The sequence below is a fragment of the Phascolarctos cinereus genome, unplaced genomic scaffold, assembly GCF_003287225.1.
Source record: "Phascolarctos cinereus isolate Bilbo 61053 unplaced genomic scaffold, phaCin_HiC Scaffold_8;HRSCAF=390, whole genome shotgun sequence".
NCBI lineage: Eukaryota > Metazoa > Chordata > Mammalia > Diprotodontia > Phascolarctidae > Phascolarctos > Phascolarctos cinereus.
Genome location: NW_027556291.1, coordinates 66277978 through 66295978, shown reverse-complemented (window position 1 = coordinate 66295978; position 18001 = coordinate 66277978). Strand labels below are relative to the sequence as shown.

The 18001-nt window shown below is 47.4% G+C and overlaps 1 pseudogene; it reads left to right on the top strand.

Annotated features, from left to right (window-relative positions):
• Positions 1 to 18001, top strand: part of LOC110194754 (maestro heat-like repeat family member 5) — a 162798-nt pseudogene that overhangs the window by 105483 nt on the left and 39314 nt on the right.

Genomic DNA, 18001 nt, shown 5'->3' with positions numbered 1-18001 from the left:
CCTGGGGAAATCCCTTCCTTTCTCTAGGCCTCAGTTTCCTCAGTTTCTAAATGAGAGACTCAGTGGCATCTGAGGCCCCTTCCAGCTCTAGGTATAGGATCCCATGTGTGACCAGGATAGGGCAGGATTTTAGCTGGGACCTGGAGGAAGCCAGGGAAGCCAGGAGGTATGATGAGGAGTAAGGGCACTCTGTGCCCAGAGATGAGAGATGAAGAGCTTGTTTGAGGAAGACCAAGGAGGCCAGTGTTAACTGGATCTAAAATAATAGGAATGAGTGAAATTTAAGGAGACTAGAAAGTAAGGAGGCCCAGTTATGAAGGACTTAGAAACCAAGCTGGAGACAGGTAGGTGGCGCTGTAGTGGATAAAGTGCCGGCCCTGGAGTCAGGAGGACCTGAGCTCAAATCCAGCTTCAGACACTTATTAGCTGCATGACCCTGGGTAAGTTACTTCACCCCAATTGCCTAAAAAATATAACAACAACAAAGCCAAGGAGAATTTCTATTGCAGCCTGGAGGTAATGGGGATCCGGGAGTTTATTGAATATGGGGGTGATATGGTCAGACTTGTGCTCTAGGAAGATCATTTTGGCAGCTGACTGGAGGATGGACTGGAGTAAGGAGAGACTGATGAGGCAGGCACCTGCCCCAGCAGCTATTGCAGTAGTCCAGGAGTGAGGGGATGAGGGCCTTCACCAGGAGGGTGGCTGTGTCAAAGGAGAGAAGGGGGCATACTTGGAAGAAGTTATGAAGGCAAAATCTATAGGATTTGGAGGGGGAAAGGATGAGTGAGTGAGGAATCAGATGACTCCCACGTTGTAAGCCTGGGTAACTTGGAGGAGACTGGTGCTCCCAACAGTAATAAGAAAGACAAAAAGAGGGGAGGGTTTGGTGGGAAAAGATAATGACCCCTGTTTTGACCATATTGAGCTTAAGATGCCTGTGAGACATCCAGTTGGAAGTGAATACCAGCCAGTAGCAGAAGCTAGCCTGAGGGTCAGGAGAGAGGTGAGGGATGGAGAAATAGAGATGAGAATCACTCGCATAGAGATAAGAAGGGAATCCGTGGGAGCTAAGGAGATCACCAGGAGAAGCACCATAGATGCAGAAAAGAAGAGGGGACACATAGGTACTGTGTGAAGGAAGGAAAAAGCCTTTATTAACTATACGTAAAGGAATGCAGGAAAAAGCCTTTATTAAGCACCTGCTATGTTGCCAGACATTATGCTGAACACTGAGGATAGCAAACCTTTTAAAAGTCAGACAATCCCTTCCCTCAAAGAGCATTAACACAGACAGGGGAATGCTGGCCAGTGAGTGGGTGTTTGGGTAGGAGAAGTCACTGGGAGAGGAAATGGAGCCATAAGGCAATTGACCAACATGTCTTTGCCAGGAATGAAAATATTGATTTGGTTACTTTTACATCTAGATATGTATGTGTGAGTACTAGACTATAAGCCCCCTGAGGGCTTAGACCTCTCTGTATCTCCCATTGTGTATATCCCAGGGCTAGGCATCCAGCAGGATTCCGACATATATGGATGAATGAATGAATGAATGTGTGCTTTGAGCTGATCGGGAAGGGGGGATTGGATGACCTCTGGGGTTTTCTACTGCCCTTGTGAGGGCCTCCCTGGGAGCCCCCAGACCCAGCCCCCTACTAGTGCTTCCTTTTCCTCTCCCTCCCAGGTTCTCTACGGGCAAACAATGCATGCCCTGGATCAAGTACTCCAGAGGTTCCTGTCTGAAAACCCAGACCCAGGAGAAGTACACTACATTCTGGAGGTATGGGCTCCTCCACCCCCGGATTGAAACAGAGGGCAAGGGCTCACCCTGGGAGAATAGGTCAAGGTGTATCTCAGAGTAACAGGCAGGGTCATTCATTGTGCGGAAGCTAGAGATTCTTTTAACCTCAGAGAACATTAGCCAGATCACCTGCCATAGTAGAGGCAGCAAGGGGAGAGGGAGAAGCCCTGGATGGTGAATGCTAATGTCCTCAATCTGAGTCCTAGTTCTTCTGCTAGTAAGCAGAAGTCATTTGGACTCTCTGTGCCTCAGTTACCTGTGTTGAAAAATAAGAGAGTTGCACCAGATGGCATCCAAGGCCCCTTCCAGCTCCAGATCTAGGGTCCTATGTGTGACCTCGGACAAGTCACTTAGACGCTCTGTGCCTCAGTTTCCTCCTATGTTAAATGAGGGGGTTGGACCAGATGGCCTCCAAGCCCCCTCCCAGCTCCAGAGCTCAGTTTCTCTGATCTTCTGCTTGGCAGGTCTGATATTCTATGATCTCTAACGTCCAGTGAAAAGGAAAGTCACCACCAGGGCTCCTTTAAGTAGAGCTGGAATAGGCTGCTTGTTGCCTGGAATTTCCGAGACCTTGGGAAGGCCTCTTCTTCACTCATCAAACCATTCCCCGGCTGCTGCTATTCTGGGCCTCCGATTTAGAAGTCTGCAGGGTGCCCTCTTCATGTCCCATCTCTGGCTCTCATCTACAAACTGGGAAGGTTGGACTAATTAAGCTTCAGGTCCCTTCTGGTTGTACTTCCTGTGATCTTATGACTCCTCAGGGAAGGTTCAGTAACTGCTTATAGGGGGAAAAGTTCCCAATGAAGAAGCCATTATTTTGACCAGAATGATTGAATTGACTGTTACCTCTGTCTCTTTAATCTTTCCCCAAATGAGCCTGTGGTCCAACCTCACCATCATTTCAGGTGGACCTCCTACAGTCTCTCCACAAAGACTCTGCCACCTGCCATCATCTATCTCCCATCACTCAGCCATTACAAGGAGGCATTACATTGAGGCAGCATGGCCTTAGAGTCAGGGAGACCTGGGTTCAAATCCTGCTGTAGATACTAGCTACATGGCCCTGGGCAAGTCATTTTACATCACTGGGCCTCAGTTTCCTCCTCTATGAAATGAAAGGTGTGTACTAGCTTGCCTCTGAAGGCTCTTCCAGCCCTAGATCTAGGATACTGTGAATTGGCCCCCAAGGGCTCATAGAGTCCCAACCAGGGCCAATGATAGGCTCATAGTACCAAGGAGGAAGGAGCATTCATATTAATATTATTAACACTGTACTCTGTGTTTTTAGACTCAGGGCTGCCAGAAACAATTCTGTTTATTTTAACATTGATCTATATACAAGGAATTAATTACTGAGCTTGGGGAGGGAGGGAAGGTGGGGGAGAGACAGACAGACAGAAAGAGACAGAGAAGCAGAGACAGAGAGAGACAGAGAGATCCATCCATAGTCCCTCATGACCTCCTTAAATGAATGCACTAGATTGGAGGGAATCCTTTCCAAAGATGAGAGGCACTGAGAAAAGGGGATAAGCTGAGAACAAGAGAGGAGGCATGAAACGATAGAAAGAGTGATGGATTTGAAGTCAGAAAACCTGCACCCAAGGTATGATCCTAACTTTCCCTAAAGGCCCTCCTTGGAGCTCTTCCTCCTTTCTCACCTAGAAGGGCAGCTTCTAGCTCTAATCCCTTCAGGAGTTAGAAACCAGGAAAAACATTGATATCAACAAGAAAACTGAGTTATTCCCAGGACCCCCTTAATCCATTTCCCAGAGAAATGCTTTTTCCCCACTTTGGTCTTTATATATCACCTACTTTCTAAGCTAAGGAGCTTTTTCCAGGAGTCTGGAAAGAGTTTTAGAGAGAAATATTATTTCTTAATATTTCTAGGGAAATGAAAAAATAAGTTTGAAATATGGTTTCACAATATAATCATAAATTTAGAGCTTGAAGGAATTCCAGATCATCAGGCCAAACCCTCATTTTAGAGATGAAGAAACTGAGGCCCAGAGATTGGCCTGAGGTCAAATGGGTAGAATTACTGCCAGCTGGCTGGAGCTGATTTCTAAAATTTTCAGTGTAAGCATTAATGCCTCAGAAATCGGCTTGATTTATTGTTTTGTTGGTAGAGTTAAGAAAGTGATGGAAAAATGTTAATAATGAGGATGGAACATTAAAATGTGCATACATTCCCCCCTCCACCCCAGCTGGTTGTTAAATATTTACCAGCATGGCCCTGAGACATGGAATCCAGGACCAGTGGGCTTCCCATTCCCTCACTATGGACAAAGGATCTGGGGATCTTGTTTATCTGGTTTCCAATGAAGGCCTCATGCTCTAGCTGGATCTCTTTCTTGTCCCTCTCTATCCATGGTTGTCTCCTCACCTCCAGCAAATGGTCATCTGGATGGATTCAAGACTCTCCCATGAGCCCCAGTGGGCAATGAGAAGCAGTACTATCCTTCTCAAGTTCATTGTAGAGCAATTCAACTTTAAAGTGAGTTTGGCCCCTGCCCTGCCCCTCGTAGCTCAGATCTTGTGACCCCCTTGGTCCCCAAGTCATCTTTCGCTCTCAGAGCAGAGGACTGGGCCCCTCTCCATGCCCCAACACTTTCTGCTGTGACCTCTATTAAGCCATGAAAAAATGCTCATTGGATTGGCCTGTTTCCCTGTCCCTGGCCTTTTATCAGCCAGTAGAATGCCAGTCATAAGCCAAATTGGAAGGGGGTGCCCTTAAAGGTTATAGAGAGCAACTTGCATGTGATTCAGAACCTCCTCCATGACATCCTCAACACATGGCCATCAAGCCTCCTCTTAAAGATCATTAGTCATGGAGAGATCAACTTACCATGTCCCCAAATATCCTGTTTCACTTTGTGACAGCTGTAAGTGCATTCCATTGGGTCCTCCCAATAGCCCTGAGAGGCCAGCAGGGCAGGCAGCCAAAGACAGACAATTCCCCAAAGGAACAGAGTTCATCTGTCCACTCATCTATTAACCCTCCCTCTTATCCATCCACGTGATGGTGCAGTATGGTAGAAACACTGGTCTGTGTTCATACTACCTGAATGACCTTGATCAAGACACTTATCACAGGACATTAAATCTAGCACCAGAAGAGACCTCAGTGCTCACCTTGCCCAGCCCCTTTACCTTACAGAGGAGGAAACTAGTAGAAAGTCTAGCAGAGAAAGGGAAATGAGATAGGTACATGAATACCCATAATCCCAAGTCGCTGGGGGAAATGTCAGCAGAGTGTTGAGGGTAGGCATCCTTTCGGGTTGAGTGGAATCTGGCTTCATGTTAGCACAAGCCAAGAGACAAGGTTTTCTAATGACAGCACCTGCCTAGCAAATGTCCCCGTTAGTTATTAATTAATCATTAATAAAAACCCACTCATGGGCCCTTTGCTCCATCCCTGTTTCTGGAAGGCTTTCTGGGGGCCAGAAGAGCTACTGTGATGAATGAGATACCCAGGTAGTTTCTGGAGCAGAACAGGTAGATAGATGCCTGCAAGAGTGTGTTGGGCCTGGGCCTATATGAGCAGGACACAAATAACTCTTCCTCCTTCCTTGCAGTCTAAGGTGGAGTTTACCAGGATAGGTTGCCTGGTGGGCAGGTTGGGGATGACCTGTGATGATCCCGATGAAGAAACCAGGCATCAGGCTATGGAAGGCGTGTTCTATCTCTATACCATCCTGCTTTGGCAGAAGGGTAGGCCAACATCCACAGACCCTAAGCCCCTCCTTGGAACATCAGTGGTTGGGCTCGGAGTGGGGAGGGACACTCTGGCGTGATTGTGTTTTCTCTTGGGGCTCTCTGCCGGGAGACGGAAGACTGATAGCCTTGCTCCCGGGCACGGTTGTGTCTGGCAGGACTCCACAATAATGGAGGCTGAAGCCAAACTGAAGGAAAAGACGAGGAGCCAGTTCTGCCGTTCAAACAAGGGCTATGCTTCACACACTCTCAGCTTTTTAAGCAGCTGTTCCCAGATTGTGAAGGTAACAGCCTCTAGCCAGGCAGGTGGGAGAGGGACTGTGGAGCCCACAGGGAGGATTCCTTAGGCCCAAACCTACCTCTTGTTGTAGGGCCAGACATCTCCCCAGAGAAGGAAGTGACTTGTCCAAGGTCATATAAGTAACTGGCATCAGACTCATGATTTGAACCCAGGTCTTCTGATGTTCAATGCCCTAAGTTCTAAAATCCCTTGTTTTGAACTCAGGTCCTCCTGACTCTCTAACCACTGCAGTGCCACCTAGATGCCCTTAGATAAATAGTACAGCATGTTTATTACACAAAGGAGGAAATGGAGGTTTAAAGCCTATAGCCGCCAGCCTGAGACCTCAGGAGGATGGAGTTGGGGTTCAGTTCCAGGTCTTTGACTTTGAATCCAGTGTTGTTCCCAATAGGCCAGGCTGCTTTAGATAAACACAATGTTCAAGGTCCCCTTGGAGTCAGAAAGACCTGACTGGCCTCAGATACTTACTAGCTATGTGACCCTGGGCAAGTCACTTCACCTGTATTTGCCTCAGTTCCTCATCTGTAAAATGGAGGCACACCGGAAAAGGAAATGACAAACTACATCAATATCTTTGCCAAGAAACCCCCATGGACAAAGTTCATGGGGTCACATAGAGTCAGACACCACTGAACTTCTCAACAATAACAATAACTATTTACCTAAAAGGGCTATTGTAGGGAGGTTTCATTTTTCAATCTTAAAGCAGTAGAGAAATGGAATGGACTCTCCTTATTTATTGAGCATCTCATATTTGCATCCCTAGAACCTAGTACATGGCCTGGCATGGGATCCCAGAGCTGGAGCTACAAGGGAACTCAGAGGTCATCTAGTTTAACCCTTTCATTCTACAGAAAGGGGAAACTGAGGTCCAGAGAAAGCAAAGTGAGTTGCCCAGGGTCACACATAGGATCCTAGGTCTAGAGTTGGAAGAGACTTCAGAGATCATCTAGTCTAACTCCCTCATTTTACAGAGAGAGAAACTGAGGCCCAGGTAGGGGAAGGAAGTGTTACAGGTAGAATTTGGACCCACAGGACCACAGGAGCTCCTGCCCTTTCCATTGTACCCCACTTCCTCCTCCATAGTATAAAGATGGAATCCTTGCCCTCAGGATGCCCCCCAAACAGTTAGGGAGATGGACACAGACATGGAAGAAGAAGATTTAAACCACCAGTGAAGCCCATTGTCACAGAAAGCCCAGCCCACTGGCCATCTTTGAGATGTGAATCCTAGGCCCCAGCAGCCGGCTCACTCTAGGACCATTTAGAGAGCAGCTGCTTGGCTAAGCAGGGACTCTGTGATACCATTAGGAAAGTGTTGGACTTCAGTGTCAAAGGACCCAGATTTTAACTGATATTTGCTTTGTGACCTCAGCTAAATCACTTCCTCTGATCTGGGCCTCAGTTTCCTCATCTGTAAAATGAGGATCACAATCTTGGCACCCCTCATCTCCAGGGCTGTTGGAAGGATGGTGCTTTGTGAACTTTAAAGAGCTTGAGAAATGGGAGTTGTAGTCAGGTCTGAATCACAGAGCATAATGGAGGCCATTGGTGGGGGGGTGGGCAGCATATCCCACATAGGCCCTTTCTCAAGGGAAGAGGAAGCAGGCAGGACCTGAGCACCCATCCAGACCACAGGAGAGTTCATTTAACTTCTCTAGGCTTCTGTAAAATGAGGGAGTTGGATTCAATTTCCTCCCAGTGCTCTATCTATGTTCATATGAGCCATCCCTTCCCCTTTGCCTTCCCCACTGGGGCAGGGTGGGCCATTGCATCCTTGGATTCACTGGTTCTGAGTTTGAGGCCTTGCTTTGCCACTCACTACATGACCTTGGGCATCCCTGTCTAGGTCTCTCTTTAGTCCTCTAATGGTTTATGAGCCCAGCTTCCTTAGAGCTTCAGATTCCCTCACAGCCAATTAGGCCTCCTAGTAAAGGGAGGCTCATAAGCTGGCTGGAAAGGTCTCCCTACCTGGGAGCCCAGATTTCCTAGGTGCTCCCTCTGCCCAACCACCCATGACCCTAGAGATAGGAATGCCCTAACTCCAGCCACACCCCTCCTTGAGGTCTCCATTTGTTTTTTGTTTTTGTTTTTGTTTTTTTAGGCAATTGGGGTTAAGTGACTTGCCCAGGGTCACACAGCTAGTAAGTGTCAAGTGTTTGGTCTGAGGTCACATTTGAACTCAGGTCCTCCTGACTTCAGGGCCAGTGCTCTATCCACTGTGCAACCTAGCTGCCCCTTGACGTCTCCATTTGTCATAGGCCTTTGGGAACCACTTCGACATTTCGCAGCTGAGGGATCTCATGGTGACCATGGTGGATGGCTTGCACTGTGCTATCCTCTTCCGAGCCCAGACTGTTGCCGAGATGCTGCTTAAGATCTTTGAATGTTATGAGAACCATCTCAAGGAGGTAAGGAGAGGCAAGGTTCCTTAGGACACATAGGAGATGCAAGGTTCCATTAAGTTCAGGCCATCACTATTGGGAGCCAAGAAATCCCATGCAACAAACATGTAAGCACTGGTCTGTCCAGGGCTGCACCAGAAGTTGGGGGTGGGGGAGATACAGAGACCCCAGCAGAGCTTCCCCTCCAAAGAGTTCTGAACAGTGTAGGAACTCATTTGCCCTGGCCTCTTCCAGTGGTGCTAGCCTCCATTCCCTGGAATTCAAGAAGTGAATCTGGGCAAGGCCCCAAAATGGCACATGGCTGGGTCACACTCTCTCCAGCAGTAGAGAACAACAAACATTTATTCAGCCTCTCTGCTGGTGTACAGACCTTGTTTTCACTACATGTTGGGGATGAGGAGGCAGAGAGATATGATGGATGTAGCCATTCGATAAGGGTTCAGGAAGCAGCACTAATTATTGCGTTAGCTGTGCAGAGACTCCCCATTTTGGACCATTTGGGAAGGCTGCACCACTGGGCAGGTGGCCCTCCTAGAATGTTCCAGCAACTCCTCCCCCACCAGCAGCAGCTCTTGCTGTATTCCAGATAAGCTCACACGTGGTGAGAGGGGGAGTTCTGATCACATCAGGGACAAAGTAGATTCATCGTAGCTCCTCAGTAGAGGTGCCTGCCATCCCCTTCCCTTTGAGCATGAGGGGGCTGTAGGTCTTGACCTGTGGGAGCCCAGCCAGGCAAAAGCAGCACAGGGTGCTGGGTGAGACTTTAGGGCAAGAGGAGATCGAGCTGACCCCTACCCTTAGTCTCCTGCTGAGCTAATTAAGCTCAGAGCAGATCTAAGATCGGAGTCTCTGCTCAGCCTCCCCCACCCCCAGCCACTGTTCTGCCTGTTCTCCCCCATCTGGGCTCCCACGGGTCATGGCTTCTGATCCCCAGAGAGGGGCTGGGGCTGGGGCTGGGCTTGCAATGTCCGTGTGGTCTTGCTCCAGCTTGGCAGCCAGGAAGGGTGGTCTCTCTTCCATGTGGGGCATAGATGATGCCACCAAGCAGTTGGCCTTGGGCTTTGAACTCAGTGTGGCCATGTCTGACACTCCCATCACTTTGCAGTTTTAGTTACTTCTTCTCAACTCCTCCCCTTCTCCCTCTCCCTTCTGTTCCCCAGAGGCCCCAAGTGGAACGGAAATGTGAGGACTGCAAAGGAAAGCTCCACCTGTATAAACAGAGGCAGCCACAAAATCATGGTTCACATTGCGCCTTATTTTAAGATTGATTGGGTTTGATGTTCTGATTTTTTCAATTAGCAAGCATTTATTTTCTCTCCCCCTCCCCCAATGGAAAAAAAGAAAAAGAAAACCCTTGTAACAATTAAGCACTGTCTAGGCCACTCAGAGGGTGGGCCTGTCCCAAAGCAGAGCTCCTTCCGTATCTTGAGTCCATCACCTCTCTGGCCTGAGGTGGGTAGCACCTTTATACTCTGTCCTCTGGAATGAAAGCTGTTCATTGAATTGATCAGAGGGCGTAAGGCTTTCAACATCTTTAAAATGTTGCTGTTACGGTATACTTTATTTTTTGACTCAACTCACTATACTTTAAAATTTTTATTTTGCTTTTCAGCTCTTTTAAGATTTACAAAGCATGGTCCTCGCAATAATTCTGTGTAGTAAGTAGATGAAGAAACTGAGACACAGAGGAAATTAAGACTTGCCCAAGGTCACATGGCCTCTATCCCTAAGGGATTGAAACTGGCAGAGACTGAAGCTGTTTGAGGAGTCCAATGTCAGAATCAGGCCAGGTTGCTGTTTCTCCTCCCCACCCCTTCTTCCCAACCCCCACTTCCTAAACCCTAGGAGAGAGCAATACGGGCTGCTGAGGGGGAGCATTGGCTGAGCCAGGGGTCAGGGAACCCCCTATGTGGGGACCATCCTGAGAGCTGGGACCAAGGTCCTCTGGTGTATAGATATCAGTAAGACAAGTGAGCTGGAGAGGGAGGTCCCCAAGTAAGAAAGAAATTGTAAGAAAGGAAGACGGTCCAATGGGAGAAAGAATAAAAGCAGAGGTGAAAACAGCATTGACTCCAATCCTGTCTCCACTACTCACCTAGGAGCTGGGAGACTTTGGACAAGGCTCAGGCCTCAGTTTCCTCCACTGAAAAAAAGAGAGGGTTTGACATCACCAAGGACCTTTTCAGTTCCAGTGTTATATCTGTAATACAGCATCTGATCTAAATATACATTCTTTCTTCTTAACCCTTTCAATCCAGTTTCGGACTATCATTGTACCAACTGCTCTCTCTGAATGATCCCTCAGTTGCCCAATGCAATGGCCCTTTTTCCATCCTCATTCTCCATGACCTCTCTGCAGCTTTGGACACTGTGGATCACTCTCTTCTCTCTAGGTTTTCAGGACACATCTCTCTCTCTCTCTCTCTCTCTCTCTCTCTCTCTCTCTCTCTCTCTCTCTCTCTCTCTCTCTCACTCTGTGTGTGTGTGTGTGTGTCTCTCTCTCCCTGTCTCTGTCTCTGTCTGTCTCTCTTTTTCTCTCTCTGTCTACCTCTCTATCTCTGTGTGTGTCTCTCTGTCTGTTTCTGTCTCTGTCTATCTCTGTCTCTCTGTCTTTCTGTGTGACTCTCTCTGTCTCTGACTGTCTCTCTGTCTCTGTCTCTCTATGTCTCTGTCTCTCTTTTTCTCTCTTTGTCTATCTCTGTCTCTGTGTGTGTGTCTCTCTGTCTGTCTCTGTCTCTGTCTCTCTGTCTCTTTTTCTCTCTCTGTCTGTCTCTCTATCTCTCTATCTCTGTCTCTGTGTGTGTCTCTCTGTCTGTCTCTGTCTCTCTATCTCTCTGTGTGTCTCTGTCTCTGACTGTCTCTCTGGTTCTCTCTCTCTCTCTCTTTCTCTCTCTCTCTCTCTATCTATCTGTCTCTCTCTCGCTCTCCTTCTCCCTCTCCCTCTCTTGATTCTTTTCTTACCTCTCTGACCACTCCCAGTCTGACTCACTGTATTCTCCTCCAGATCACACCCTCTAACCATAGGTATCCCTCAGGATTCTATCCTGGGCCCTTTTCTCTTCTCTTTCTATCCTACTTCCCTTGGTGATCTCATCAGCTCCCATGGATTTAATGACCATCTCTATGCTGATGATTCTCACATCTACCTATCCTGCCCTAACCTCTCTGCTGACCTCCAGTCTCCCATCTCCAGCTGCCTTTCAGACATCTCCAACTGGAAGTCCAGTATGTAGACATCTCAAAGTTAGCATGACCAAAACGACACTCTATGTTTCTCCTTAAATCCTTACCCCCTTCCCTATTGCCACAGAGGGCAGCACCATCCCTTCAGGGAATTTCTGGTGCTGGTTTAAATAGTAGTGGCCTTACTGCTTCTAGGTAAGGGTAGTAACTATTCTAGGTCTGTGGTTCTGGTTGTAAAAGCAGGAGGCTGTCTACAACCCTTCATAGCTGTATACCTGGGCCTCTTTGCTATGGAGCCACAGTGAATAGAAATAGCTACAAGTAGCTTAGGAAGATTCTTCTACCTCAGTCAGTCAGTCAGCAAGCACTTAGTAAGCACCCACCATGTGTCAGACACCCTGCTAAGCAATGGGGATACAACAAAAGGCAAGACAGTCTCTGTTTTAAGGAGCTCCCAGACTAATGGGAGTCACAATGATGTACCAGCAAGGTGCTGAGATAAAATGGAGATGAAACAGAGAGAGACAGAGAGAGACAGAAAAGAGAGACAGAGAGACAGACAGAGACACAGAGAGAGAGAAGAGAGAGAGACAGAGAGAGAGAGAAGAGACAGAGAGAGACAGAGACAGAGACAAAAGAGAGAGAGACAGAGACAGAAGAGAGAGACAGAGAGAGACAGAGACAGAGAGACAGAGAGAGAGAAGAGAGAGAGACAGAGACAGAGAGACAGAGACAGAGACAGAGACAGAAGAGAGAGACAGAGAGAGAAGAGAGAGAAAGACAGAGACAAAGACAGAACAGAGAGACAGAGACAGAAGAGAGAGAGACAGAGAAAGAGAGAGAGACAGAGACAGAGACACAGAGAGAGAGAGAGAGGAGAGAGAGACAGAGACAGAGAGACAGAGACAGAGACAGAAGAGAGAGACAGAGAGAGAGGAGAGACAGAGACAGAGACAGAGAGAGAGACAGAGAGAGAGAGAGAGAGAGACAGAGAGAGAGAGAGAGAGAGAGAGGGAGGGAAGGCACTAGCATTAGCAGGGATTGGGAAAGACTTCCTGTAGAAGATGGGATTTTAGCTAGGATTTGAAAAAAAAAACAGGGAAGCCAGAAGGCAGAGATGAGGACAGAGAACATTTCAGAAATGGGGCAGGGGGGAGGGAGGAACAGCCATTTAAAATGCCTATAGTTGAGAGATGGAGGGTCTGTGTAAAGAACAGCCAGGAGGCCAGTGTTATTGGATCACAGTGTCTATGCTAGTGGTTGGGGGTGAGGGGATGTGAGGTAGAAGAAGACTAGAGAGAAAGGAAGGGGCTCAGTTCTGAAGGGCTTTGAACACCAAACAGAGGCTTGTATATTTGATTCTGAAGGCAATAAAGAGCCACTAGAGGGGGAGAGGAGGGACATGGTCAGACCTGTGCTTTAGGAAGATCAGTGTGATAGCTGAATGGAAGATGGACTGGAGTGGGGAAAGCCTTGTGGCAGGCAGCCCCACCAGCAGCTGATGCAGTAATCCAGACTTGAGGTGATGGCAGTATCCAGGTGAGTGGAAAGATGTTATGAAGGTAAAATCAATAAGACTTGGTAACAGATGGAATGAGGGAGGGGTAAAAGAGAGGGAAGAATTGAGGGTGACACTTAGGTTATAAGAAATTTGGTGACTGGGAGGATGGCGGTGCCCTTGACAATAATAGGGAAGTTCAGAGGAGGGAGGAGTGTGGGCAGGAAAGATGAGTTCAGGTTTAGACATAGTGAGTTTAAGGGGTCTACAGGACATCCAGTTCAAGATATCCAATAGGCAGTTGGAAATATCAGATTGGAGGTCATGGGAGGTTAGGTCTGGATAAGTAGTTCAGAGAATCAGCAGCATAGAGATAATTGAATTTACGGTAACTGATGAAGTTACCAAGTGAAATAGTCTAGTAGAAGAAGAGAAGAGGGCCCAATGTAGAGCCTTAGGGCATGGCCACGGTTAATGTGTACAACCTAAACAATGAAGGAGACTGAGAAGGAGTGGTTGGATACATAGAAGGAGTGGTCGGATACATAGAAGGAGAGTCAGGATACCAATTTTATACAAACCTAGAGAGAAGAAAGTATCAAGGAAGAAAGTGATCCACAGCGTCAAAGGCTTCAGAGAGGTCAAGAAGGATGAAGATTGAGAAAAGACCATTGGATTTGACAACTAAGAGATCATGGGTAACAATGGAGAGAGTGTTTTTGGTGAAATGATGAGGACAGAAGCCAGATTGCAGAGACTTGAGAATGAAAAGAAGAGGAAGTGGAGGCATCTGTTATAGATGGCCTTTCTCAAGGAGTTTGTTATTGTCAATCGTTCATTCTCGAAGAGAACCAATGACATCAGGAGGATGATGTCTTGATTTGCAAGTGAAGTGGATTTAAGGGAGGCACAGCTGTGCAAAGTCACAAGCCTTACTCTTCCCTCCAGAGTCATCAGAGTCTAGGTCAGGACAGCTGGAGATGACCCCAGATGCAGTGGGAGACCTTGGCCTCTTTGTAAGCTAAGGTCTTTCCCAGGTCTCAGTTTGTCTGAGGCAACACCCATTCAGTGACTAAAGGCTAGGTAAGAATTAAGGCAAAAGATGTCCTAGTTTGCCTTCACAAAAGAATCCTCAAGGAGTTTAGCCACAAAATGAAGGAGAGATATGGGATGATACCTAGCAGGGATGGATGAAGTGAGGGATTTTTTGAGGATGGGAGAGACATAAGCTTGTAGGCAGTAGGGAAGCAATCAGTGAGCAGGGAGAGATTGAAAATTAGTAAAAATATGGATGATAGAGGGGGCAATCTGCTGGAGAGGATAGGATGGAATGGGATCACTTGTGCATACAACAGGTTTGCTTTGGCAAAGAGAAGGGCCACCTCTTTATGTGAGACAGGGGTGAGGATGGAGAGAGTGGCTGAAGGCCTCAGGGTGATGTGGGATGAGGAAGAGGAGGGGAGGAGAGGGAGCTCTCAGTGAATGGCTTCGAATTATTCAGTGAAATAGGAGGCAAGGTTCTCATTTGAGAGTGTGGGGAGAAGGGGAGCCATGGGCGGTTTGAAGAAGGATGAAAAGGCTTGGAAGAGCCTCTGTGGTTAGTGGGAGAGTGAGTTGATTAGGGAGGTGTAAAAGGATTGCCTTGTTCCTTAAATACTAGGTTGAGTGTGGCAAAAGCATGCCCGATCTTTGACTGTAGTCCTGTTGATTCCCCTCCAGGGGAAGGGGCAGAAATTAATAGAAAACAAGGCTGTTGATCTTGGCTTCATACAATGACATTACTGTAGATCTAGAGCCGGAAGGTACCTCAGAAACCATCTAGACCAACCCTCTCATTTTATAGGAAACTAAGGTCTAGGGACTTGCCCAAGGTCAGACATTACCATTGTCATTTCATATCTAAGATTTCAACTTTGGTGATCTTATTTCTATCTTGTAGGCATTTTGCCAGCAGTTAGGGTCAGCCTCATGGTTTAGAGGCATTCCATAAACGTGATCAACTGAGAAATTAACAAGCTTATCTTATATAATACTTTGTTAAAGCACATGTAACATTAAATAGTAGAATTTCGTAGCGCATACTTTCAAAGCAAAGATCACTTTGGTAGATTTCAGTACCTTATTCATTATCAGTTGCTGTTAACAATCTCTCCATAATCCACTGTATACTTTTCTCATTTGGTTTGAATAAAAGCTTATTTCTGACTTCCCCCTAATCTTTCCTTTGGATTTGGGGCTCTCCCTTGATTTTTTACTTCAATAGTTAGGTATAAATGTGAATTAAATTTGTAGTCTGTGGTATCCTTAGCAATCAGCAGGTTTGACAGTTGGCTTCTGAAGCCAAGTTTGGAGCTCTGTTTTCTATCAGAAGCTATCTTCTAAAAGAACTAATGGCTGTTCCTGAGGAAGAACATTTGGGGAGGTAGGGGAAGCTCTGTGGACTTGCCAAGCAGTGTTTGCAGGCTGCCTATGGGGATGGGGCCTTGGTTCAGCCCCCTTTGCCTCTATGCAGGTGGCTGAAATCAGAAAGAGGATTTACCTCTAGCTCTGTCTTATTCAAACCGTGACTGTCAAGAAGGCTGCCCTGTGGGCCTTCTCTCTACTGGTCCAATACCACACTCAGGAGCTTGTCTTCACATTCTTGGAATTCTCAATATCCATGAACAGGTTTGAGAAGGAAAAGGGACTTTCCCATGGTCACACAACTAGTAGCTATCAGGACTGGGTTTTGAAACTATATTGCAGGATCTGAAGATTTTAGCTAAAAGAAGTTATGTAGTTCCGGCCTTCATTTCACAGATGAGAAAACTGAGGCTCACCCAAAGAGATTCTCCATTTGTCTCCTTGGGCTCCCTGGTGCTTAGTCAATGGCCTGGCCTGTGGGAACACTAGCCCAGTGCATTGGAAAAAGCCCTGGGCAAGGAGTGGGGAGACTGTGATTCTAGCTCTGGTTCTGAGACTAACTTGCTAAGTGTCCTTGGACAAGTCACTTACCTTGTCTGGATGTCAGATTCTGCTTCTGAAATAGACAGAAAAGTGTAAAGAGCACTGTATTCAGTCAGAAGGTACCTCACCCCATTCTGCTACTCACTAATAATAATGATGATAATGATAGTAATGATACTAGCTGGCATTTTAATGCCATTAATAACAATGATTTAAAATAAATAGTATTTTATTTTTTCCAATGACATGTAATGATGGTTTTCAACATTCATTTTTTTAAATAAGATTTTGAGTCCACATTTTTCTCCCTCCCTTCCCTCCCCACTCCCCAAGGTGGCAAGCAATCTGATATAGCTTATACATGTGCAATCATAAATAACAATGTTATTTTAATGCTATGAATAATAATAATAGCTAGTGCTCTAAGGTTTACAAAGTACTTTACAAATATTATCTCGTCTGGTCCTAACAATAACCCTGGAAGGTGGATGCTATTATTATCCCCATTTTACAGATGAGGAAACAGAGGCACAGAGCAGTTAAGTGACTTGCCTGGTATCGCACAGCTAGGAAGTATCTGAGGCTGAACTTGAACTAGGGTCTTCCTGACTCCAGGCCCAGTGCTCAAACTACTAAGCTACCTAGCTGTAACTACATTGGAGAAGGCTCCATGTCACCCAGGTCACATATGGTGTGACTTTGACCACCAGTTTCCCTTCTTGGTGCCTTTCTGCCTGTTCCCCCATCTGGCTGAACTTCATCTTATTCTGCGGTCCCTTCTGGAACTCTGTGACTATAAAAGCCCCTGCTCCTACTTGCCAGCATCCAAATAGTAATAGTAAAAATAAGCCATATTTCTACTATGCTGAAAGATTCCAAAGAGCTTTCCTTAGGCCAGCCTTTTGGGGCTAGCATTGCAAGCCTTGTCCCTCTCTTACAAAGGAAGAGAAGCCATGAAGCTGCAAGTGGGACTGTTCTTCCCAGATATGCCCAAAGTCTCTCCCAGTGTGGGAAGGGGTCCAGTGTAGGACTAAACATCCAGGGGAATGGGGGCTGCAAGGCTGGGGCCTGACACTGACTGAGGTGCGCCTGCTCTGGCCATACTACATCAGTGAAAAGCCTCTTCTCCAAGAATGGTTTCTGGAAGGAATTCGCTTACCTGGAGCTCCAAGATGCCTGGGCCTAGCTGGTGATGCCCAGATCCTTCCGCTCAGGTGTCTGTATGCTCTCCAGGTACTGTGAGTACCCTAGGACTGTCCTCTGCCTGACCTTCCCTCCCAGTGTGTTGGGGGGACAGTCTGCCACAGAAGGTTTGCCCAAAGTTCAGTACCAGAAAACAAGGGCTGGGGGATGGGAGGAGAGTTCGTGGGTCTGGGGAGAGGGGTCTACCTTACAAGGGGGTTTGCCCAAAGCTTGGGACTAGGAGACAAAGGCTGGGAGGTGGGGGTGGGCAAAAGGGATCTAGGGAGAGAGGTCTGCCACAGAAGAGGGTCTGCCAAAGCTCAAGTCAAATTGGGGGAGAGAGGAGAGCTCACCATAGGGTGGACTAGATCCTGCCCATTTAGCTACGAATGTTCTCAGAGAGAGGCTATTTAGCCTGCTGGTGAAGGCCCCTCTGGGGGTGGAATGGTGGGGTCAGGGATGGCACACCTCAGCAGCAGCTGCCCCTAGCATCTTGCCACACTGACCGGTATGCCTCGTTGAACAAATGGGAGGGCTCTTTCCCCAGGGGGAGGCCAATGACAAAGGGCCAAAGGCAACCTCTCCCTCCCCTGGGACCCCAGACACGGCACAAGATTAACCCAGGTGAAGAGACTAAGGCCTGGGGAGGGCAGGTAAGTGGTTCAAGGCCATACAGTTCAGAAATGTCAGAGGCAGGATTTGAACACAGGGCCTGGGACCGCCAAGCTCTTGCTCCTGCTTCAATCCCACATTGACCTCTGGCTGGGGGTGGAAGCAGACAGCCCTGCCATAGTGGGGGTGGGCTTCCTTCTGTTCACTCTTCCTTGCCCCAGGGCCATGGTGGAATACAGTCGCCCCCACATCCCCGGGATTATGCTTCACTCCATATCCATGTTCCAGAACAAGGAAGAGAGGCAGAGAATGATGGCCGTGATCTTCTTCACAGAGGTGAGAACTGTTCCCCCCCC